Below are 23,975 nucleotides of genomic sequence, written 5' to 3'. Positions count from 1 at the left end.
ATTCATCAGGAGCTCAGTTAAATTGCCAGCACATTAAGCTGTAGGAGCCTTTTACTAAGCCATCAAGATGTCAACTTTTCCACAAAGCCCACTCTCATGCTCTGGGAGGCTGTGGAACCTGCCTTTCAGGGGCTGTGCTGGTGGGGGACCTGACCTGGGAAGTAGCTTTCTCAGGCTCCTTGGGAGGGATGGCCCTGCCCCTTTCTAGTGTGTCCTCTCAACTTGGCAGGGGGCAGGGTTCTTCCTCTCTCCTGCTTTCTATGCACTAACCCCGTTCATTTCCCTAACTCCTCTCTGTGTTAGTAGCTTTCTTCCCCCTCCCTTCCCTTCTGTTCACTGCTGCCCCCTCTTTTGATCCTTTCTCTTGCTGGGCCTCATTTTCTCTCTGTTTCCACTTTGAGGGTTGCCTTGTTTGAAGTCCCAGAGTTCCGGTGCTGTCCTGTGACTGGCTGTTTTTTGCAGGAGCAGCCAGCCATAGGCTTTTGGCTAACTGCCTAACTGCATTGTTGGGCTGCTGACCAGAGCTGAACCGCTTGGCTGAGTGAGGCTCCAAGTAGGGCCTAGTATGAAGCGGGTGTGGATTTGCCTGCTGTTCTTAGACTGTCAAGCCAGGGGCTGTGCTGCGCCCCCAGAGACTCCTTCTGGAAACGCAAAGCAAAAGGGAGTCCCGCATTCAGACAACCTGTGGTTCTTGCCGAGGACCAAACACAATGAAGGCTGAAACAGGCTGGTGGCCTGGAAACCTGCTAGGTGCTTACAGTTATGGGTGCTGCCTTGGAGCCAAGTGTTCCCGCATGGTCAGTGGAACAAATTCTATTTTCCTTGTACTTGGAAGTATCTAGAAGCAGCCTTTCCTTCTCAATAAATTAAGACATAAGTTAATTTTTTTTCCCTAAAATCCATGTGACTTTTAGTCAGGGATAATCAGTAGGCATTGTGAACCTTTATTGCTAAATATGCCATATGGGCTAGGTGTATTTAATCCCGAGTGCTGGGATTAAAGGTGTGTGCCTGGCAGAACCTAATTTTTTATTTATTTACTTTTGATTGATTGATTAAGAGAAGATCTTATTGCTTATTGCTGGCTGGTCAGAATCTACTATGTAGACCAGGCTAGCTGGCCTCAAACTCAGAGATCTGCTCACCTCTGCCTTCCAAATGCTGGGATTTTAATGCCTGACTTAAAACTTTATTTTTAAATCCAAATAGCTAAGTGAATGTGCTATATTGCAAATTTCTGCTTTGCTTTGTTGCTGTTATTTAATCACGTCGGTCATGTAATTCTGTCTCATTGTTTTGAAGGCTCTCAGCGGTATTCTATAGTTTGGGAGTACTTGGGTTTATTTTACCTTCTTATAATGATGGACTTTTAGAATACTCTGTACCCTGTGTACGTGTTATGTTGCTGTTATGAATATATAAAAATGTGTATATATAAAATTTTAAATTTTTAGCATACTGCTGTAGTATGTTATCTGTAAGATGAACCCCCTAAAAGTAGGTCTGCCAGTTCAATAGATAAAATGTTCATTTATTTATTTGGGATATAATTTTAAATATGACCCGGGCACAGTGAGAAACAGTTGTAATCCAGTACTTGGGAGGCTGAGACAGGAGGAACTCAATTACGACCAGCCTGCGCAACATAGGGAGATGTCAGGAAGGAAGGAATGTTAGGAGAGCAGGCGTCCTTCAGTAAACACTGCTTCTGAGTGGAGTTGCATCTGAGTTCACTTTCCTCAACTAGCTGTCCATCCACTGTTGCGGCCTGACTTTCCCACTGAGGGCTCTTCTGCTTGTACCTCATCTTCAGGGACTTTGTAGAGCCCTGAGGTGTGGCTCCGGGACCTTCTAACTTGAGTTTGTCTAATCTGAGTAGCTGGACCACTTAATGAGACCTTTGCAATTAGAAATCTCGCAGATTTTCCTTCCTGGAAATAATAGACTAATAGAGAAGTTGCTAAAGCCTAAGCTAGTGTTAGAACTCTTCTCTGCTGTCCAGCTCGGGCCCTGATGCTCAATAGAGGTGAATAAAGTTCTAAGATTCTTTCTTTTTTTTTTTGTTTTTTTTTTTGTTTTTTTTTGTTTTTTTTTTTTGTTTTTCGAGACAGGGTTTCTCATCTTCTTAGCCAAAGATGTCCTGGAACTCACTCTATAGATCAGGTTGGCCTCGAACTCACAGAGATCTGCCTGCCTCTGCCTCCTGAGTGCTGGGATTAAAGGCGTGCACCACCACGCCTGGCCCTAAGATTCTTTCTGAAAGCAGTAAAGGGTAATTATAAAAAGGGAGGCATATAAAAGAGCATCCTAATTCTGTCCTTAGCACAGTGGTGTCCTTAGCACAGCGGTGCTCACCTTCAGCCTCATTCTGTACAACAGGCTCTCGCCATAGTGATCCCCGTCCAGCTCTGAAATGTACTTCGTTTTTTCTTTGGTATTTCCCAGATTGTTGCCTCTGACTAATGTGTGAAGTTGGAGTCGTTCTCAGTAGGATCATCACTTCTGCTTAGAAACTGACTTGTCTACTCTTGCACGCTGTGCTCTTCGTGTCCCCTCTTAGAGGTTGGTCTGTGATTGCTGCTGCTGCTGCTGCTGCTGCTGCTGCTGCTGCTGCTGCTGCTGCTGCTGCTGCTGCTGCTGGTGGTGCTGCTGCTGGTGCTGCTGCTGGTGCTGTCTGTCTGTCTCTGTAGTCAGAACAGGAACTGAGTCTTGTCCACACTGTCTCAGTAGTGCGGGAACCTTGAGTGGAGTTACAGTTGATGTTCCGGAAGTTTTCATGGGCTGAATAAATGGCAGATGTGAGTTAGCATACCCAAGTTACAGTGACGTGGAGTATTTTAGTGAAAGCTGTAAGTCAGGGAGATAGATGGCTGCGCAAAACCAGTCATTCTAGAGCTTTTTTTTTTTTTTCAAAGCTCAACAATCCTACACATAAAATTATGGTGTAGATTCAAAAAAAAGTTGAAGGGCCTAGAATATAAAACAATCTGTTTACAAATATCCTGTTAAAAGGGCAGCTGAAAGACATGGAGGCCTTTAGGTTAAGATCATGTCTTCGTGTCTTTTCAACTTTAAAGACAATTATACAAGTTGCCGGAGGGATTCTTAGACTAGAAGTATCCTGACTTCAGGCTTCAATAAGATCAAAGGTGGGAAAGTGTGAATGTCACACACAAAAAATCTTATTTATCCCTGTGTTTTTACCCAGCCAAATCTTCCTAGTTACCACAAAAAGTCACAGCTACAAAAGCCAAAGCAGAGAGACAGCAGTGGACACAGGATAATAGCTAATAAGGGGAAGATTGGAAATAGGAAGGAAAATTGACTCATCAGAAGAGGCCAAGTCTTAAGAGACAAAATGGTCATTAAAAAGAGCAAGCAGCATAAATATCTCAGAAAGCATGAAGAAAACTTGATTTCCTCAGCTTACTAACAGTGGCTGCCACATGAAGTATAATTTTTAAAAATCACCTGTGATTTCAGCATCTAAGTCAACAATGGTAGATTTTTTTCCTTATAGCTATGTATTTATCTGTTTGCTTTACAATGTAGAATATGAAAACTTGACTGTTCAACTCGGTGGATTTGTATGTTTTTATGAGAACATGACTCAGCTCAAGATCAAATCATTTCTGCCATTCTGGAGTTCTGTCTGTCTTGAGTGTCCTGAAGTCTTGGGGGCTCTTGCTCCTCAGATGAATGAACATCAGTGGTGGTGCTTGAACAACATCTGGCTGACAGTGCTCACTTGTCTCTGAGAGTCACCGGGTTGCCATAGTGATGGTTCTTTGATTTATTATTTCTGGGTGGCCGTTGTTTGCCCTGTATAAACGTACCATAGTTTAAACTGCTGTGCCACAGATTGTTTCCAGTGTGGAGCAATTATAATTCACAGCTATTCTGGGGTATGTGCCTTGTGATGGCCATCGAGCTTCTTCCCTTCAGCATATAGGAACATGCTGAACACATGGGCCACCAGCTGCACTGCATACACCAAAAAGTGGTCCCTTTAAACTGCTTAGTGGTGATACAGCAGGAGTTGTAGTTTGTTAAAAGATTCTGTAGTTTGCACAGCAAGTAAATCACCAATGACATAGCTCCACGGAATCCTCAGAATGAATACTGTAGTTAAAGCAGGACTCTGTAGCCATTCCGATTCCTCAGAAGCATCCCTATAGTTAAGGGAGGCATAACTGGTTATCAGGGAAGAGAATTGCTGAGTCAGAAGAGAAACTGAACATATGACATGCTTTTTCCTAAAAGTGTGATGCTCTAGCTTTTATTTATAGTTCTGTGACGTGTTGAGTTATTTTTGTATATAAAGCTAGGAATCACCCCTCCCCCCACAGCCATTAATCTAGATTATTTTATTGGGAACACAGTCTTTTCCTTTCTGAATTGCAGAGGTGCCTTTCTGTTAAATTAAGTCACTGTACTGTAATTTGTGTTAGGACTTGACATTCTATTAATTTTTTTAAAAGTTTAATTTAGGGGATAGCAAGATGGCACAGCAGTTACAGGCACCTACCACCAAGCCTGATGACCCAAATTCATTCCCTGGGACCCACATGGTAAAAGGAGAGAACCGACTCCCACAAGTCATCCTCTCGTCTTCACATAAGTGTCATGGTACACTCATGCTCACAACACACACACACACACACACAAACAAACATAATAAAATTGGATAATTACAATAAAAATTGAATTGAATTTGGTGTATGAGAGAGAGAGGGGGAGAGAGAGAGGAGAGAGGGAGACATGTGGCATTCCTCAGGTTTGCATGGCACCTTGTTTACAATTGTACTCTCTCCAGCCCAGGATTATTCTGTTGTATTACATTGATATTTTTGTTAATTTTTATTTTAGCAAAATGTGGAATTGTGCAGACTACATAGCTTTCAAATTTTTTCTTCATATGTGTGTGCGTGCATGTACATAGGTAGGCCAGAGGTTGATGTCTTTTTGTAGTCTTCTTTGTTTATTTCATGTTATTTTTTTGAGACAGGGTTTCTCTGTGTAAGCCCTTGCTGTCTTAGAACTCACTTTGTAGACCAAACTGGCCTCAAATTTACAGAGACCCACCTGCCTCTGCCTCCTGAGTGCTGGGATTAAAGGTGTGCGCCACCACTGCCCAGTTTTACTTTTTAACTTTGACAGTTTTGTGTATACACACACACACACACACACACACACACACATTGAGTAGAGTTTTTTTTCCACATCCTGTTAGCCTGTCTCAAAGTCTCCTCTTGTCCATTTTCATCTTATTTTTTAGACAGAGTTTCTCTCAACCTGGAACTTGTCATTTTGGCTAGACTAGAAGGCCAGGAAACTCCAGGGATCCCTTTGCTCTTCCCCAGCACTGGGATTATACATCAATGGCTGCTGTGCTCCGCTTTTTATGTGGCTTCTCGTATTGAACTCAGGTCTTTATGTATTCCTGGTAAACTCTTTGCCAGCTGAGACATCTCTCCAACTCCTAAACTCTGCCGCACAGAATTCAGTTGTATTTCAAGAGCATAGAGCTAAGGGTGTAGATTAATGGTTGAGTGCTTGCCTAGCATGTGTGAGGCTCTGGGTTGAATCTTCAGCACTGGACCCCTACGTATACACACAGAAATGAAAACAGAGCCCACTAATAGATAAACTAATGAGATGGGTGTACCGGAGTATCTTTTTTCTTCTATAGGTGTGTGGATTATGATTTCTTTTCCCTGCTTTATGTAGTACCCACGTGGAGGTCAGAGGACAATTTGTGAAAGACAGTGCTTTTTTCCCAAGGATTGAACTTGGGTCATCAGGCCCGGAAGAAAGCTCTTTCACCTGCCAAGCCATTCTGCCGACCTCTTTTTGGTCTTTTTGTTTTGCTTTTGGTTTTCAAGACAGGGTTTCTCTGTGCAGCTTTGGAGCCTGTCCTGGTACTCACTCTGTAGACCAGGCTGGCCTCGAACTCACAGAGGCTTGCCTGCTTCCGCCTCCCACATGCTGGGACTAAAGGCAGCAGCACCACCACCTGGCCCTTTCTGGTTTTTATGTTGAAGGCCTCATCCTCCAGTGTCTGATAATCTTTGTCCATTCATTAATATATAAAGCAGTAAATAGAAGTTCTCTGTGCATGGCCTTACCATAGTTGACTGGAGAAGTCATTTCTTTGTTGTCCTCTTCTGTATTGGTGTTGGGTTTGTTTTGTTTTTGAAACAAGGTTTTTCTGTGTAGCCCTGTCCTGGAACTCACTCTGTAGACCAGATTGGCCATGAACTTAGAGATCTGCCTGTCTCTGCCTCCTGAGTGCTGGGATTAAAGGCGTGTGTCACCACTGCCTGGCTGGTATCTAATTTTTTTATCACTGTTCAGTTTTTCTGAAGGAAATGTATTCACCATACTGCCCATAGGAGCAGTGCCTGCAGCTACCAGGTAGACTGTAACAATGGCATTTTTCAAAACTATCATATTTTTATTTCTTGGCCTTGATGAGCCCTTATAGTGTCTCTGTGAACCACTTTCCCAAACAGCTATTGCCCATCTCATTATACTGCAGAATGACGGTGATCTTGAGGCTGTGTTGTGTGCATCCTGAATGAGATGGGGAGACCAGTGGGCAGTCTAGTCTATTCCCGGATCCTGCTGTGGCACCCTTTCAGCTCTTCCCTTTGAAGCTCCAGTTTGTCTTTAATGCTTCATACTGTGTACATTCGTCTTTAGTAATGCTCTACTTTTAGCAAGGCTCATGTTTTACCAAATTTATGAGGGAAACCAGTTAGGTAACAAAGTCCAGTGTCTCAGATTCAAAATTAGTACTTTGCTAATGAATGCAGCATGGTTTGTAATTCTTGTGTCTGTGTTAGGGGATCTTGGTCAGGTCAGCTTGTTTCTTTAGTGGCTGGACAATAATAGGTTTGCCCTAAGTGAAGTCCTGCTTTTCAAATCCTAGCTCTAGACCCCCTGATTCAGTTTAGATTCTCTCTCTCTGGCTTTTGCTGTTCTTTCATTGTGAGTGGGTTTTTATTGTTTGTTCATGTTTGCTTAGAAGAAACTGAACATAGAACTATCTCTGTTCCTATAAGATGGCTGCCTGGGGAACGCAGGCTCATGCGGGAGGGAGTCATGGTTGTCGGAGCCGTATGGCTTTCTGTGCGTGTCTCCAAGAACAGATGATTTTGTTTCCTCTTTAGACTTGTTGTTGCTTGAACAAAGGGAGAAAAGCATACACTGAAAGGAGCCGTGATTGAGGGGCAAGGGCACATTCATTTGGAATAGTGTTTTGGTGGTCTCAGGGACAGAAGCGCACAGGACAGCGAGGAGTGAAAACAGACAATGGGTTGAGAGTAGTCAGGAAGTGTGGCGGCAGCAGGCTCCGAGTGTGGCAGTTCTGCACACTTCGTTGTTTCTTCTACACTGCCCATTGTTCTCAGAATCATGTCTTTGGGGAAGGATAGCCTTTGGCTTTGCCTGGGATGAAAATGGTAATTACAGCTTAGGCTTGCTGGATGGATCAGCTTAAAACAGAGTTTTAACGGAGTTAGGTCATATATAATGAATTTCAGGCAGAGTAGTTGCATTGACTATGTTCTACTTTGATGACTTAAATAATGGGAACCAGGCAGTGGTGGCACACATCTTTAATCCCAGCACTCTGGAGGCAGAGGTAAGCAGATCTCTGTGAGTTTAAGGCCAGCCTGGTCTACAGAGTGAGTTCCAGGACAGCCAAGGTTACATGGAGAAACCCTATCTCGAAAAACCAAAATAACTAGCTAGCTAGCTAGCTAACCAATTAGTTAACTAGCTAACTAACTAAATAATAAAGGCATGGGCATATGAGAGTTAATGAGATTGATTTCTAGGTTAATTGGCCTTCCTGATAGGAGAGAAGAAACAAACTGCACAAGCGCTCAGTGTTCCCTATGTCTACGTTCGGGCAGTGCTTGTCAGATTAGTCACTGTGGGCAAAGGCTTCCTAGCGTAGGATGGGATGTCGTGTTGGCATATAACAGAGGTCAGAGAATGGGAAAAATCATCGACGGTTTTCACTGTTTGTTCTTGAGGTGTGTGTGTGTGTGTGTGTGTGTGTGTGTGTGTGTGTGCATGTGTGCATTCGTGTGTGCACACACAAACACACTTGCCATGATGCGTGTGTGGAGGACATTCTCTGTTGTTTGTGGCTGTGTACAACAGGATTACAGACATTTACGTGCTTCTGAGCCTGACTTTATGTGGGTTCTGGAGATTGCAACTCTGGTCTCACACTTGAGTAAAGCAGTAAGTCCTTCACTCGCCGAGCCATCCCCACAGCCCCACTAGTTGTTTTTTGAGTCCCTATCAGACCCTGGAAAAGTAAGACTTTAAAGTGGGAGGCATAATGCAGATGATTCCCTTATAACACTGATTCCAAACAAACACTGATTTATAATTTCCTTCAAGGGCCTCTCACTCTCCCCGTCCTTCCTCCGCTAGGTTTATGCCTTTACTCTAGCAGTCATTTTGTCTTCCAACCCTTTGCCAAGAGAAGAATTTGAGCCACACTGATATCTACTCCCCACTATAGCCCACTTCCTAGTGTGTTTTTAGTTACACGTTGTCGCTTGTTACTTAATGAGCTAATCACTGGTTCCCAGGACTAGAAACCCTATACAGACAGCATAGGGAGGCTGGACTTTAGTCTTTAATTTATGATCTGTTGTACAGTCGTCTGGAATTCCACCTTCTTTCTGATCTGCTTGTGTGAAATGCCCACTGTGTCTTAAGGCTGACACAATTGCTGATTGGCTGGCAGTAATTTTGCCAGTCATAGTTTTCATAGACTTTGTGTGTCTGTATTAGTGGCCAGGGGAGCTTGGGTAAGCATGCTAGAGCTGACTGAACCACTGCAGACTGGTTACTCCAGTCCCAGTGACCAGGAAATGACTTTTATCATCCGCTCAGTTCCGGGTTCCTTGAATCATTTGTGATGAAAACGGGAGATGCCGACCATGATTGGCTTGGCCGTGGAGGCTCCCTCCTGGAGCTGGGACAAGATGAGCTTTTCTTGAAGCACATGAGCTATAGGAAGAACTGATGGCATCTAACTGGGAATCTGGTAACTATTTGGAAGGAAGAATATGGAAGTTAAATAGATAACCAGAAAAATATGTTACTTTAATCCAGAACCCCTAGGGAACCTTCATAGCTCTGGCCTTCAGGAAATCACTTAATATTGATTCCATATTCTGGAGAAGAATTAATAATGAGATGACTAAGTTGTGATTATTTGACTCTTTCCTACTATTTAATTGGGGTTAGAAGATACTCAAATAGGTGAAAAGTTAAATATTAGTCTAGGAGATGCTTAACAGTCAGGCAGTCCGGTATCACAGATCTCATGCCATTTTGTGACTCATGTGGAGTATGGCCTGTTCCCCTGTTATGATTTGTTTGCTTTTAATCTGGAAGTCTCTGTGCCAGGCACTGTGGAGATTGTAGCGATGATGGAAGCAATATGTTGGCCCTCAGAGCTTCAAGTCCAGTCAAGAGAATATTTAACAGGCTCAGGGGCTAGGAAGTGTAGCCTCCCTCATAGAAACAAACCACTGTGGGCAGGAACTTGTGAACACAAGTGAGGATTCCTGGTGAGTCTTTCAGAGAATCCCGAGAGTGTGGAAGCCTGGGGGAAATTTTTTCTTGGTGTACTCCATGGGCAGCTCACTGCTTAGAGCAGTGGGTCTGGAAAGAACCATATTATCCCAGAACCCAAAGCAGGGATGTGTCTGGTCACTGCTGGCAGTGCCAGCTCTTAGTACTTAGTACTACTGTAGCCTAACCTTGTTTATTGGAGGGTTTTCTAGTGGAGCAGCATCTACTATTCTGGTTGATGGTGCTGTTAGATTTTCTACTCTCTTAAAGCTGTCCACCACATTCGTGGACATTTCAGGGAATTTAAAAACAAAAGATCTGGTTATCATCCAACACATTTATTTAAGAGACCACAGGTACTAGGCAGGTACATGGTGGTGACCCCAAACTGACTTGATTGATCCATTGTCAGAGCCGACTGTAGAACAGAAAGGAAGACAAAGGGGAGGCACGCAGTTATGTAAGAGAATAGCCTTGTGGTTCTGGTGAGAATGAACCCAGATGGACACGGCCAGAGGTGTTCCAGTCTTTGAGACACCTTTAAGGCATTTATTTGGTAAATGATCTCATCAGCTGGAAAATGTTTCCTAATGATTTTCATATGCAAATAATTTTTATTTCCTTTGTCTCTTAGGTGCATTGCTAGGTTCCTGATGAATCCAGAGAACCCTCCACCATATCCGGGCCCTGGCCCAACGGCCCCATACCCACCTTATCCACAACAGCCGATAGGGCCTATGGGAGCCCCACCTCCTCAGGGGTACCCCTACCCACCTCCTCAGGGATACCCCTATCAAGGATATCCGCAGTACGGCTGGCAGGGTGGACCTCAGGAGCCTCCTAAGACCACAGGTGGGTGTCTGTGACTGTGGGAATGTGCGTGTCTTCAGTGCCACACCACCAGAGAGTGCTGGCAAAGAAGAAATTCTGACCTTTGTGGTTTCTGATTGGTGTTCGGTGCTGACTCTCAGAGTGAGAAACTCGAGGCCCAAGTCAGTTCTACCTTTCTCCTTTGTGCCCCTTGGACCCTCTGTGTGGATGACTTCTGGGCTACTTGCTCTCTAGGGCCTACCTCCCATTCAGTGATTCTCAGCCTTCCTAATGTTGAGACCCTTTAATACAGTTCCTTATGCCGTAAAATCATCTCATTTCTACTTCATCACGGTGATTTTTTTTTTTGATTTTTTTTTATTGATAAAAGGAGGATAAAGAAAAGAAAAAAAAAACAAATTTTCACCTCCTCCCACCAGCCTCCCATTTCCCTCATCACGGTGATTTTGCTACTGATGAGTCATAACGTAAATATCTGATATGCAGGGTGTGAGACCCCAAAGGGGTCGAGACCCACAGGTTGAGAACCACTGTCCTACAGCACTGATGGGGAAAATACCAACTGGTATCTCTCTCTCTTGCAGTTGTGTTTTGTTTTGTTTTGTTTTGTTTTGTTTTGTTATTGGGGTATTTTATCTGTTAGCTTGTTGGCCCTCAAGTCATCCTGCTTGCTGGAGATGGTTTTCCTAAGTCTGTTTAGTCTACGACTAGAGAGTGCAGTTGTTCTGAGTCCTTCGTGTATGCGAGAACAGTGCGACTCAAGGCAATTCACTTATTGACAGTGAACTGTTAGTGGCCTGTGAGGACAGAAAATGAGAGCAAATGCTTTAAAAAAAAAGAATAATTTGATATTCCCTACAGTCAAGCATGTAATCACACTTCACAAAAGCTGTCGGTCAGTGCAGGGTTAGAAATAAAACATGGTGAGAAGCATTGTGCTGCATACATGTCTCGTGGCTATTTATAAGCCTCTGGTCTGTGGAATAGCTGCTTTCATAGCTGTTTCAGCTTTTAAAAATAATTAATTTTACCAACTGCTTGGTTTATGCCAAATGGTTTCCCAAAAGCTTTATGTCCATCAGCATTTAATCCTTGCAGTAATTCCAGGAGCAAAACTCTAGGGCCTTGTGTATGTTAGACAAGTGCTCTGCCCCAGAGAGACCTCCTGCCTGGCACGCTTTAGGGTTAATCCAGATATACACTCTCCAATGTGTCCGGTCAGGGGTTTGCACTTTACTGGGCTATGGAAAGGAATTAGCCTAGGGTCCGGCTTGTCTGGTAGCCTCTGCCCAGTGCTTGTCCAGCACCTCATCCTTCACCCAGGGCACTCGTGGTCATCTGTGCCATTTCCAGGCCTACCCTCTAGTGTGCATTTGATGATTTTAGAATTTAGAATATTCAGTTTGTCTAGAGCAAGCATGTCCTAGGTTTGGTGAACTTCATGCAGAAAATGCCGATTTGATTCTCTTTTGTTCATTTAATTAGTATTGATGTCAGCCATTTTGAGAAAAGAAAGCTTCTTTATTCCTAAGATTAAAGGACTCTTAGTTTAGTGTTAGCAATCATAATTCACAAATGCAGCTGGAAGCTATTTAACATCCTTCCCTGCAACTGTGAATCATTAACTACCTGCATTCGTTGTGTGCCCAAACAAAGCAGGTACTGCCAGCTGGTCAGCTTTTCTCAGGTGGGGCCCCGTCTGTGACTCGCACTCTGGGGGAGGCGTTCATTACAGAGGGAACCTTTGGGGAACTGGTTCACTCCTCATTCTTGGCCGTGTGTCTGAGATATCCAGTCAGATCATATGCTGTCCTATTAAAGTATCCGAGCTTCACATGGAAATTTAAGCCTTTCGTCTCCAGTTAGAAGATTTTAGGTTTATCTCCTGCAGCTCTTCCTACTGAAATTCAAGTGTGTACTCAGTTCCTTCTGTTAATAGCTGCACAGGTGGAAAAGGTTCCTCCTTCAAAGGAAGGAGGCCATTCTTAATCGACTTCTGGTAATTATTAAGGGCTTAATATGCATGTGATTCGTGGGTGGCCAAGTAGCTAACCTAAGAACTTTCTTTGGTCATCTGTTTATGATACATAGTTCATTTTTCAGGCTTGTACTAAAGGGTCTGCAGGATGGCTCCATGGGCAAAGGAGCTTGCTGCCAACCTGACAGCTTGTTTGACACCCAGAACCCACGCCTGCATGCTGTCCGTTTATCTTCATATACTTGAGCTGTGGGGTGTGCACACACACAAATAAATAATAAAGAGATTTTTAGTAAGAAATTGTGACCCAAACTAAAAACAAACAAACAAAACAAAACCTTTTATCTGTCTCAGAAGCCTAACCTTTGGAAATCACATAAATGGAAGTACCTGTGGGAATAAGGCTTCCCAAAGGGCGTGCCTGCAACTTGTGTTTAGGATCTCTCACGACTTTTCCTAACTATAACAAGTATTTCTTGTGCATTGTGCTCACTGTCAGCCTCGTGTTGTGTTGACACAAACCTGTAACATCAGCCCCACGCTGCAGAGGTAGAGTCTGAGGCTTAGCGAGGTAATATTTTAACTTAATGACGGTACACCCCAAAGTTCACTGACTTAAAACAGTGGTTGTATTATTATTCTGTGTGTTGGCAGGCAGGGAGATTCTTTTATTTCACGTTATCTCTTGTGGGGTCACTTGTGTGATTTAACCCAGCTGTCAGTGTGGCTGGGTCCAGGATGTCCAAGATGGTCTCACTTTGACGAATAGAGTGTTGGTTTGCCTGCACGAACCACTCTGTAGCATCTCTCGTCATTGGGTCGACTAGCTCCCAGTCCTGGAAGGAGATAAATTTTGTTGTTCGTATTCTCTCCCATGAATTAAATAGATTCATATCCAAGACTACCAGGCATCTCAGCCAATAACAACATTAGTTTAAACAGTCCACCATTGAGGGTTTGGAACTCTCAGCAGTTAAGAGCACTGGCTGCTCTTCTAGAGGACCCAGGTGCCATTCCCAACAGTTACATGTCAGCTCATAACCATCTGTATGTAACTCCAGTTCCAGGGAATCCAACATCCCCTTCTGTCCTTTGCAGACACCAGGCATGCACATGGTACATAGACATACATACAGCAAAAATAAAAATAAAAAAAATCTATCATTGAAGTAGTTTCTATGTGGACTAGACCTGTTACTTCTGTTTCACACTCACCCCTCATTCCCAATTTGCCCCATCCTGCCCTACACATCTGCAGATCAAAATAAAACATCTGCATGAAACCTGTCATCACCTCTGCCACATCTCCAGGAGAACTTCCTCCTCCCGTATGTACACGAATGGACTCACTTATTGTTCATCTTATGTCCAGCTTAGCTCCTCAGCGCCCATATTCAAGTAGCCTCACTGTTTTCCTCCAGTCTGTAAGTGAACCTGTGACAGAACCTCAGCCCTTATCACTAATGAGCAACAGAGACCCCCCTCCCCCGAGGAAAGACAGCTTCCAAGATAAAAAGGGGTGTGGGAGCAGAGGCTTCAGGGAGCAGAAGCCCTCCTACAACACAGAGGGAAGGAACCCTGAAATATGTTCAGGATTCCTGGGAAGATGAATAAGAGCAGGGGTGCGGGATGAAGGGAAGCTCGAGACACCACACTTAGCCTCGAATGGGAACAACCCCGCACAGAATCACATATGAGACTGCTGTGGCAGCCAGATCCTGCTGGCCAGAATTTAAGGCTTTCTGCTACCAGTGAAAGTTTTGGTCAGCTGAGCAATTAAATTAAAGATTATAATTGTAATTTCAATAGAACTTTGTAGGAAAGGTTAGTTCAGCTCTTTTCTGCGCGATACAGACCATAATAACAGTGTGCTTGCTCTCTGGCAACCCCTACCTGTGTTTTGAGACAGGGCCTCATGTAGTCCAGGCTAGCCTCAAACTCACTGTGTCGCTGAGGATGACCTTGAATTTATTAATTCCCTGGTTTCCCAAATGCTGGATTAGAGACCTGCACAGCCATGCCAGGCACCACTGCACCCTTTCTGTCCTGTAGTAAGTTTCATAAACATTCCCGCTAACTTTGCATCAAAATAAAGTCGTGCTTTGGTTTGATTTACCCTGCACCGCGAAGAAGAGGTGCATCTGCTCCTCTTCGGTGTCCCTTCAAGAGGCTGAGAGGGAGAGAAGCATGGGGGCAGACTGGCTATGAGGCTGCTAAGAAGATTCTGTTGTTAAGTCTGGACCCAGAGGCCTTTGTTCTTGTGTTTCCCTCCAGCCTTGGGCTCTCCACTCTCACTCGCTGTGCGTGACTTCTTCAGTTTCCTTAAAGATTTCATTCAGTTCAGCCATATTCTGTCTGTCAAGCTTTTTAGTTTGGGCGGAATTTGTACTTCTGATTCATTTTAACAAGAACTCCATAAGTAGTCACCGACCAAACATCTTAGCTGAGTGGTTTGAAACACTTGGGTGCAGGGTGTCTCTCCCTCTGCTTTCCCCTTCCCTTCCTTCCCTTCGTGGGAAGCTTCAGGGTGGTTAGGTCCCAAATCTTCCTTTAAAAATAAACAAAATACTCATTTAACTTGATCCTAAAATAATTTCAGATGTATGTAAACATTGCAAAAGTGGTACAGATCACCCAGATTTCCCCAAACCACATTTAATCCCAGTGCAATAGTCTGTAATGTTCATTTTGTCCCTCAAACGATATTTCTCTCTTCCATACTCTTTGAGGCAGGCTTTTTGCTATGTATATGTAGCTCAGGTGGTCTTCAACCTGCAATCTTCCTGCCTCTCCTTTTTGAGTGTTAGGATTACAGGCATACACCCTTATACCTGCCTTCATTCACTCTTTTAGTCAAAGCAGTCACAGCTCTCTAGTGTATATTCCATTCCAAGGGAGAGGAAGTAAACCCTCCTTGATTGGGGAGGGATGGTGGCGTCATTTTGCAGGATGGGAGGTCTTTGGAAACACAGTTCTGGCAGTGGCAGGTGAACCCCGCACAGATGTAAATTCTTATGAACATGCAATAGTAGAAACAGTTGGGTGAAAAACTGAACATAACAGTTTCTCTAATCTTGTATCAGAAAACAGGTACCAGGCCTGGTGGTGGATGTCTGCCATTCTGACTGCCTGAGCAGCTGGGACAGGAGGCTCACATTTGAGGCCTGCCAAGGCTACTGAAAAATAGGCACTCTGTTTTTAAGGAGAGTTCTGTAACTGTTAGATCATGAAAAGGGTTTTTAATCTTCACTAGATTAAATGACTCCTGCTCAGGTACGTCAGTGCTGAGAGAGGAAGAGTCCTGCTCATGTGACCCCAGGGTAATCACAGCAGCAGGGCTGCTCAGGTTCTGAGTCACAGCAAACATCACTAATCCATATTGATCTTTCTGTTGTGCGTGGATTCGACTTCTGAGTCCTCACCCAAGCATGCTAGGCAGTCATTATTAAGTTTGAGTTTCACATGGACCCATTTATCATTTCTTACTAAGCCAACTCCCTCTTTTTAGAGAAACTGATGCCTCAGAACCACTAGGGATTTGCCAAGGTTAGTGAGTCCTTTTGTTTGGGAAGGATTGGTTGTGTTAAGACAAGGTCCTGCTTTGTAGCCAAGGCTGGCTTCCTCAGACTTGAGGCATTGGTTCTCCACCTGCTTGGTGGGATTGCAAGGCGTGAATCATAACTCCTGGCTAAGAGTTTTGACTAAGACAGTGGGCTTTGATTTCAAGCCAAGCGCATTTCCTCCTTGTGCTCTGGATATCCAACACAGATCTGCCAGAAATTCTGAAGCACCCACCAATGGAAATTATTTTTTTTACCCTTTTCTCTCTCTAATCTGTCTCTCAAAACACAAACATAAAACAAAAATATCTCGTAATTAATAGACCAGTAGTTTCCTCCTTTTCTTCTTCCTCCTCCCTCTCCTTATTTTCTTCCTCCTCCCTCTCTTGATTGATTGATTAATTGATTGATAGAGTCTCACCATGTAACTAACCCTGGCTATTCTGGAACTCATTGTGTAGACCAGGCTGGCCCTGAACTCAGAGATCCTTCCTGCCTCTGCATCACAAACCCTGAAATTAAAGGCGTGCACCACCATGGGAGCTATTAGTTTCCTGACACAGAAATAAATCAGCATCTGATAAACTAGACTCGTATTCCCTTACTAATACTAAAATCCAGGCGAGTTTCTTAAACTCCCTGGTCTTTGACTGTGCCCTGCCTCCACTTGGAAGTCTTAAAAAGGCAGTTTTTCCTCTTTTGTCTCTTCTAGAAAAGGGCTAAGTACATGTTGTACACAGATGTGTATGTGCATGTCAGTTCTACATGCACATACATGCACTCACTAAATATGTGTTGGGTGAATGGAAATGTTTCCAAAGGTGGTTGTGAATTTGCGGGTGTCTGGCCCTCCCCATTCTTTCTGCCACCCTTCCCTTGCTGTAACCACAAGACCTGGTTTTATATGTAGTCTTCTAGGACAGGACTATGGTATCTGACAGAGTACTTATTTAAAAAGGATTCTATTTACAGCACTATCCTTTGGGATGCCATGTGGAACTACAAAACCCAATTGGCCCTGGAATTAGGTTTCTAAGTTGGGAACCTCACATTGACCCCATTTCGGTCCTTTGTAATCTGAGGGAAGGAAAGGGAGTGTATTTTCTGGGATTGCCTTTCCAGGCTAATAAAAAGTGAGTCAGAGCTGTGGGGAGTGATGGAGATGCGTGTTTCTCTTCGTGTGCTCCATTCTTGAGGTCTCGCCTGCTTTCGTCAGTTAGTGTGAGGAGAGAAGGGACATCGCTGGCTGATCATCCTGGGTGTGGGGCTGCAGCCTGCATGGCGAGAGCTTTCATGCCTTCTGTTAACGGAAACTGCTCGTTCCGGAGAAGCCTCTCCAGCCTGGACAGTCTTTTTTTTTTGCCAGGTGTCAGATGACAGAATGTCTCAGCAAGGACACTGAGTCGTGACACCAAAAGCCACATTGATTTAGTACTCCAAGTAGCATTTATCTAGTTTGTGGACGCCAGCTTCCTATCCTGTAAAAATGGGATTATAGGCCCATGGTAAAAATAAATAAAGGAATGCGCCCTCCACAGCATATGACACATCCGTGGGCAGTGTAACTTTTGTTTGTAGGTGAACAGAAGTGGGGAAGAGCAGGGAGTGCTCAAAACAGGAGGGAAGACTAGTTGCTGGTTCCCCATCACCCTACAGGATCCACTGGCCCGGGGAAAAGGGAGTAGTCCCAAGTCACCTCACCTGTAATCATAGCTCTAGCTGGCCTTCCTCCCTGGTACCCCTGATGTGTATTCCCTACCAAGACCCCTAAGTAGCTTCCATTTTATTTAGGTGAAAGCCAGGGTCCTTGCAGGGTACCCAGCTTTTTGAGCTGGCTGCTGCCACTTCTCAGCCTGCTGCTTGCTCTCCCCTTCTGGGGCCACCCTGGGCACTTGCCAGGCCTCACTACAGACCCTTTGCACAGGTTGTTCCCATCCCCCAGGCTTCTTCTGCCAGATAACCTTGCTCTCTCTCGGTTCTTGCTGACCTTTTATGGCTAGAAAGGCCTTCCAATTGCTTCTTTCTCCCTTAGTCCTTTGTGTACAGTACTCAGCTAGCCCTAGTGTCCCTGTCTGTCCACCTGTTTCCCTTTCTGACACTGTTTACTGGTTCATGGCTGCCCCTTCCCCCATGTAATATAAGCTCCTTGAAGGCTAGGCCTTGTGTGTGTTTTCATTGTTGTTGTTTGAGAAAGGGTCTTACTATGTAAACTAGGCTGGCCTAAAAGCCTGTGCCACCACACCCAGCAGGGGCTCCTTCATGCTAGGGTCACTGCTGGACCTTCGGGTGTCTTGTGCACTCCTCTCTCAGGCCTCCCTTTTCCTCTGGTCTTATTTGGTCTCAGCCTACTGGGCTACATCATGCATCAGGCTTGGTGCTGAATGCTGCATACATATCCTTATCATTTCATCGGCATGACAGTTAAACCTGTAGAAGGTGGAGCCTCGCGAAGAAGCTGGTTTGTGAAGATGCGAGCTGGCAGGGGCAAAGCAGGCATCTGATAGCAGTATCTGGCTTGTAGCCTGCTCTCTGTAGACACTGCCTTGACTGCTCCACCCCCTCCAGGATAGGCCGCCAGTTCCTTTGGACTCTGCTTACTCCATTGTTGCCTTCCTACTCCAGATCTGGCTGTGGGCTGCGCTTGGTGTGCCTTGTGCCTCCAGCACTGCTTCCTCCTTGGCCTCTTAGCTCATCCTGGTCCCTTTCTCAATAGCAAGAGTTGGCTGCTGGGCAAATTACCCTTTGTAGTGGATCCTTAGTTTATCATGTTCAGGATCCTTAAAATTCTTCCCTCGATCACATCTCTGCTACTCTGGGAAGACACCCTCTCTCTTTCTCTTTAAAAGAGTTATTTTTATTATTTAGTTATTTGTATGGGGAGTGGTCTGTGCACATGAGTGTGAGTACCTACAGAGGCCAGAGGTTGTCAGATCCCTCTGATGGCTCAAATTCAGGTCCTCAGGAAGAGCATTATGTGCTCTTAACCACTGAGCCATCTCTCTGGCCCTTGCCTTCCTATCTCTTAACTCCTATCCAGGGACATCAGTTCAAGTGTGCCAGTGCTCAAATGGTATAGTAGTAGAATCCTTTGGGAAAGTTCTCCTGGGTCTTATATAGGCCTAGACAGCATCTCTTAAGATCGTATCTGGGCATGTCATAGGGTCTGGACACATCCTTTTGCTAGAAAGGAGACATGAAGCTCCTGGTGACCACCAGGACAGTCTGCTCTGGCCTCTCAACTGGAAGAAGACAGATTGCTTATGGGCTCTTCCCAGGTTTGTAGCACTTGGTAGAGGCTCCGACCCTAGCTCATCCTTACGGCCATCTTGGAAACTTCCTCTCCACCTGAGAAACTTGCTGGTCCTGGATGTGGAAGGAAGCCCTCTTCCTCCTCCTTGCAGTGTTCCGTTGCTCTCCTAAGGTGGGGGCTCCACCCAATGCCTGGACTTGTGTGTGACAGGTGGGAGGAGGTGACTATAAAACAGCATTTAAGTCTTCCCTCAAATTCTTTTCTAATCTTAGAGTAATAGCCAGCATTCAAAAAGACCGAGACCTGTCCTGGTCTATCCTGCTTCAGGATGTTTTTGTTCCTTGGTCTCACCAGGCACCCATTCCTACTGAGCTTTTACAAATACCGTTTCCTCTGTGTTGCTTGAGATATCCTTTACCCCTCTCTGACTGGCTGGATAGAGGTAGTCCCTGTGACTTCTCTGTGGTCATATCCTGACTGGGAATGAAGAAAAGACAGAAGTATATACAGCAATGCTGTGGTCAGATGGACTGAGTACACTCTGATATAATGGCTCCAACTACCACACAACCTGGAACCTCGGCGTGGTTATTGTATACAGCACATTGAGAGGAATTGGCTAGTCTTTGTAAACATCTGGAGGAAAAAGCAATAGCTGGTAGTTTTTGCACACACTGGTCAATTTTCCTAAGCATTCACACTTGGACCAGAGAAAGGCTTTTGCCATACTGAGCCTGGGAATGGGGAAGGCTTTGCATTTTCCCATGGGGTCTGTGGCATTGGTCTTTATATGACTGTAGTTACCTCCAAGTTGGAATTAGGTTTCTGTCCTTCACTCTGCTGTCTTCATTCAGAGTTTTATAACCTTGCCTTTAGTTATAGAATCCTTTTCACTGATCTAAAAGCACCATGGTAGATCATGTCCAGTTTAACTGACCATCAGATTCCCTGGTAACTATTTGAAAGTGATCTTAAAATGAGCAATTAGCTGGGCATGGTGGTGCATGCCTTTAATCTCAGCATAGGGAGGCAGAGGCAGAAGCAGCCTGCTCTGCATGACAAGCTCTGGGGCAAACAGGGCTACATAGAAAAATCCTGTCTCAAAAAATCTAAAAATATGCAGAGAGAGGACGAGTAATGTAATGTAGGACAGCGCAGAGGGAAACTGGAGGAGCCTTTTCAAGTTGTTAAACCCAGCTTGATTTTGCAGAAAACACTGAACACTTCCTTCCTTCCCTTACTCATTTTTGGTCTGAGAGCATTGTTAAGACGCCAGCAGTCATGAATGTCTGAGGAATCTGAGCTCAGAGGTGTAGCTGGGGGCATTCATATCCCATGAGTTCCAGCTCCCACTATCTTCAGTCTCATAACATACTAATAATAGCCCCAGGACTTTAAAAAATTCCACTTATGCTCCAGATACCCCACCATCGCCATTCATTTTCATGTTTTTTCCTGGGCAGTTCTCGCTTCCATGCACATGTCCTTTGTATGTGTCTGACAGCGGGCTGTTATCTCGTGGGCACCATTGTATATTGGTTACAGCAGCTTTCCTGTAGGGCAGGTTTCTCAGCATTACTGACCCCTCTACCAGAAATGCTTTATGGGTGTTTTCCTGCGGCATTGCCGCGTGTTCAGCGGCTTCCCTGTGCTCCAGCTGCCAGCTGCCGCAGAGGCTCTTGGTTATGTCTCCAGAGCTTACCAAACCTTCTTCAAGGCTCCACATTACGTTCCTCTGAGAACACTGCTGTAGAGTCAGAATCACTAAAAATTGTGGTGGATCTTTGCCTTTGAGCCCAGAGAAGGGAAAGGTCTTCCTAACCCATTTTGTCAGCTCCTGAAAGGTACAGAACATGGCCTGCTGACCTGATGGTGGAATTTGGAACTATGTAGAACTTCTGGGCTGGACAGGCTTCATTTCTCAGTTTCTATGAAACCTGGGTTTAGAGACCTAGATGCTATCAATTCCTATATTAAAGTTATTAGAACAAAAAGTTTCAGGCCAGTGTTTTTGTTTCATTTTTTATATTAAATATTAAGTAGTTCTTTTATTAAATAATAAATACTAGCTAAATAATAGAGCAAATATTTGCTGATTAGTTACATATGTTGGCCGCTTTTATATGCAAACTCATTTAGTCCTAAGAGCAACTCTGTGAGGTAAGCCTTCTTGTTATCATTGCCGTATGGATAAGTAGACGTGTAAGGGCCAGCATGTCTCTGGGCAGCAAAGGTCTGGTGGAGCTGAGATCCAGTCCCAGTGGTCTGAGACGGGAGCCTGGGCTCCTCTGCAGTGGCTGCTTCACTGAACAACTGTTGCAGTTCCTGGTTCTGAGAGTCTCACAGATTAATTTCTGATTTCTTCACAGTCCTTCGGGGCACATGGCAATATCCATGGGAGACAGAAACTTACAGAAGCTATAAGGTCGTGCTGTGGTCTCTCGGGACTCTGGTCAAAAGCCTCACTTGCTTCCATGTATCATGTGGCCTCCTATGCACAAACAAAAACTATGGAGGAGATGGCTCAGTGAGTGAATGTGCTACCACCAAGCCTGACGACCTGAGTCTGAGCCCCAGGACCGTATGGTAGAGAGAACCAACTTCTTCAAGGTCCCCCACTACTCACACAAATAAATAAAATTTAAAAGATTAAAAAATGCATAACCTTGGCACCACCACTCTTTCAGCAGGTACCGGTTACATGCATCTTGTCACTCAGGGTCAGTGACAAGTGCTAGTGTCTAATCGGACCTTATTTGAGTGCTTTGTGGACATCATCTTCCTTAAGCTATAGCAGTCCCAGAGGAGAGAGAAAGTGAAATTACTTTCCTGGTCTGTTGACATAGTAGCTAGCTGAGCCTGATTCAGAACCTGCATCTGTCCATTTTCAAGCTGTGTTAACATTTAGGCCCTTTTGCCGGGCGGTGGTGGCACATGCCTTTAATCCTATCACTCGGGAGGTGGAGGCAGGAGGATCTCTGTGAGTTCGAGGCCAGCCTAGTCTAGAAGAGCTAGTTCCAGGACAGGAACCAAAAAAGCTACGGAGAAACCCTGTCTCAAAAATCAAAAAAAAAAAAAAACATTTAGGCCCTTTTGCATTAAAGGAATAGTCTTTAAACACAGCATTAGCAATAGCAACAATGTTGTTAGTTGTAAAGGACTTGTTGGTGAGTTCTCTCTGGTGGCACTCAGTGGACAACTTCACAAAGACAGTGAGAATGGCCGTCAGGAGTCTCCTAAGGACTTAGCACCAACTCGGTCCAGCACTCTAAGGGTGGTCTCCTTGGTAAGCGTGCTGAGTCTCTTAGACCTGTGGGTTATATGAAGGCAGTCAAGTCTGGTGCACAGGACTTTAATCCCAGCACTTGGGAGGTAGATGGAGGTGAACCTCTGAGTTCAAGATCAGCCTGATCTACAGAGAGTTCCAGGACAGCCAGGGATACACAGAGAAACCCTGTCTCCAAACAGAAAAAAAAAGATAGTCTAGCTATGAGGACCTTAGGAGACCACAGACTCCTAAAGATGGGCTCTCTTTCCCCTTTGGGGGAGCAGAGACACGCTGTACTTCAGTCCTGTACTTTATACACAATGCCCCGTGTTTCTTGTTTTGCGCAGCACTCGGAGGTAATGGAGTATGAAAACACAACTGCCCTTGCGGACTCCTTTTCCTTGGCTAGCGGATGGGTACGTCCATGCCTGCCGGCTGAAAGCAGGCTTGGGCTGCCGAGACCAGTTTGCTCACTGCATTCCCAGCCTCCCTTTACCTACATACAACCTGGGTTTTCTGCTCAAATATTACTCTGCCTTGTCTTGAGAACACAGGGCTCAACATATCCTTCACTTTTCACCGAGATTTTTATTTTTATTTTTTAGTTAGGCCAGTAGAAACAGTGCAGACGCTGGCTTGGTGGGCAAGAAAAACAAGTCACAAACAAGGAAGTTTAAGCTGTGGGCTAGATGGCATGGATAAGTCTCAGGAGACTGGCTGAGCACACACTGTTGGAATTTCTCTTTGCAAGCTTCACTCTATTGAGCAAGACCAGTGCTTCAGGTCATTAGTTCTGGGGACCCAGGGTGACAGGAAGCTCCCCTAGATACTTCCTTCTGAGTAGCAATAAGGCATTAGCTGAACTGCAAGGACCTCTGCTCGCGGGCTTGCACTGAGCAGTGTGGCTCTTGTCACACCAGCTGCCCATGTGGCACAATGCCCAAAGCCACCTAGCACCGTCCGCCCAGTGGTCAGTGTGGTTAGCCATATTGGAAATCTGAGGAAGACCTCTTTACAACTGAAGTCTCCCTTGGGTTTTCATGGAAGTCACTTTGAGGAGAAGTGGCTCCCCAGGAAATGATGCCTTGTTCAAAGTCTGCCCTCCACCAGTCTCATGGCTCCCCGGAGTTGAGATGCTCTACAGTTTGGGCTCTGCCACAGGGTGATTCTCATTGGGCTGCTGGCGGAGGAAACAGCAAGGATTGCTGTCGGCACTGCTGAGTGAGGACTTAGCCCGGCAGACAGCAGCAGTGTAAGAACCGGATCCAGAACTTTCTCAGTGTAGCCTTGGCTGCCCTTGAGCTTGCTCTGTAGACCAGAATGGCCTCGAAATTACAGAAATCCATTGCCTCTGCTTTCCGAGTGCTGGGATTAAAAATGTGTGCCACTATGGTCTGGCAGGCCTCGGTTCTTGTATTAAGAAACCTGGACATTTAAAAAAAATACTTTTGCGGAGGCTGGAGAGATGACTCAGTGGTT

At 44.9% G+C, this 23,975-nt stretch overlaps 1 long non-coding RNA gene across 1 annotated transcript in view; it reads left to right on the top strand.

Moving 5' to 3' along the window:
• Positions 1-23,975, top strand: part of LOC142847825 (uncharacterized) — a 55,535-nt gene that overhangs the window by 7,440 nt on the left and 24,120 nt on the right. The window contains exon 2 of the long non-coding RNA XR_012910307.1: positions 10,244-10,461. This is a non-coding gene — a long non-coding RNA (uncharacterized LOC142847825). The remainder of the gene's footprint in view (positions 1-10,243; positions 10,462-23,975) is intronic.

This window comes from Microtus pennsylvanicus, chromosome 4 (assembly GCF_037038515.1).
Source record: "Microtus pennsylvanicus isolate mMicPen1 chromosome 4, mMicPen1.hap1, whole genome shotgun sequence".
In the NCBI taxonomy this organism is placed as follows: domain Eukaryota; kingdom Metazoa; phylum Chordata; class Mammalia; order Rodentia; family Cricetidae; genus Microtus; species Microtus pennsylvanicus.
The sequence above is the reverse complement of the archived record's forward strand: the minus strand, read 5'-3'. Positions and strand labels throughout refer to the sequence as shown.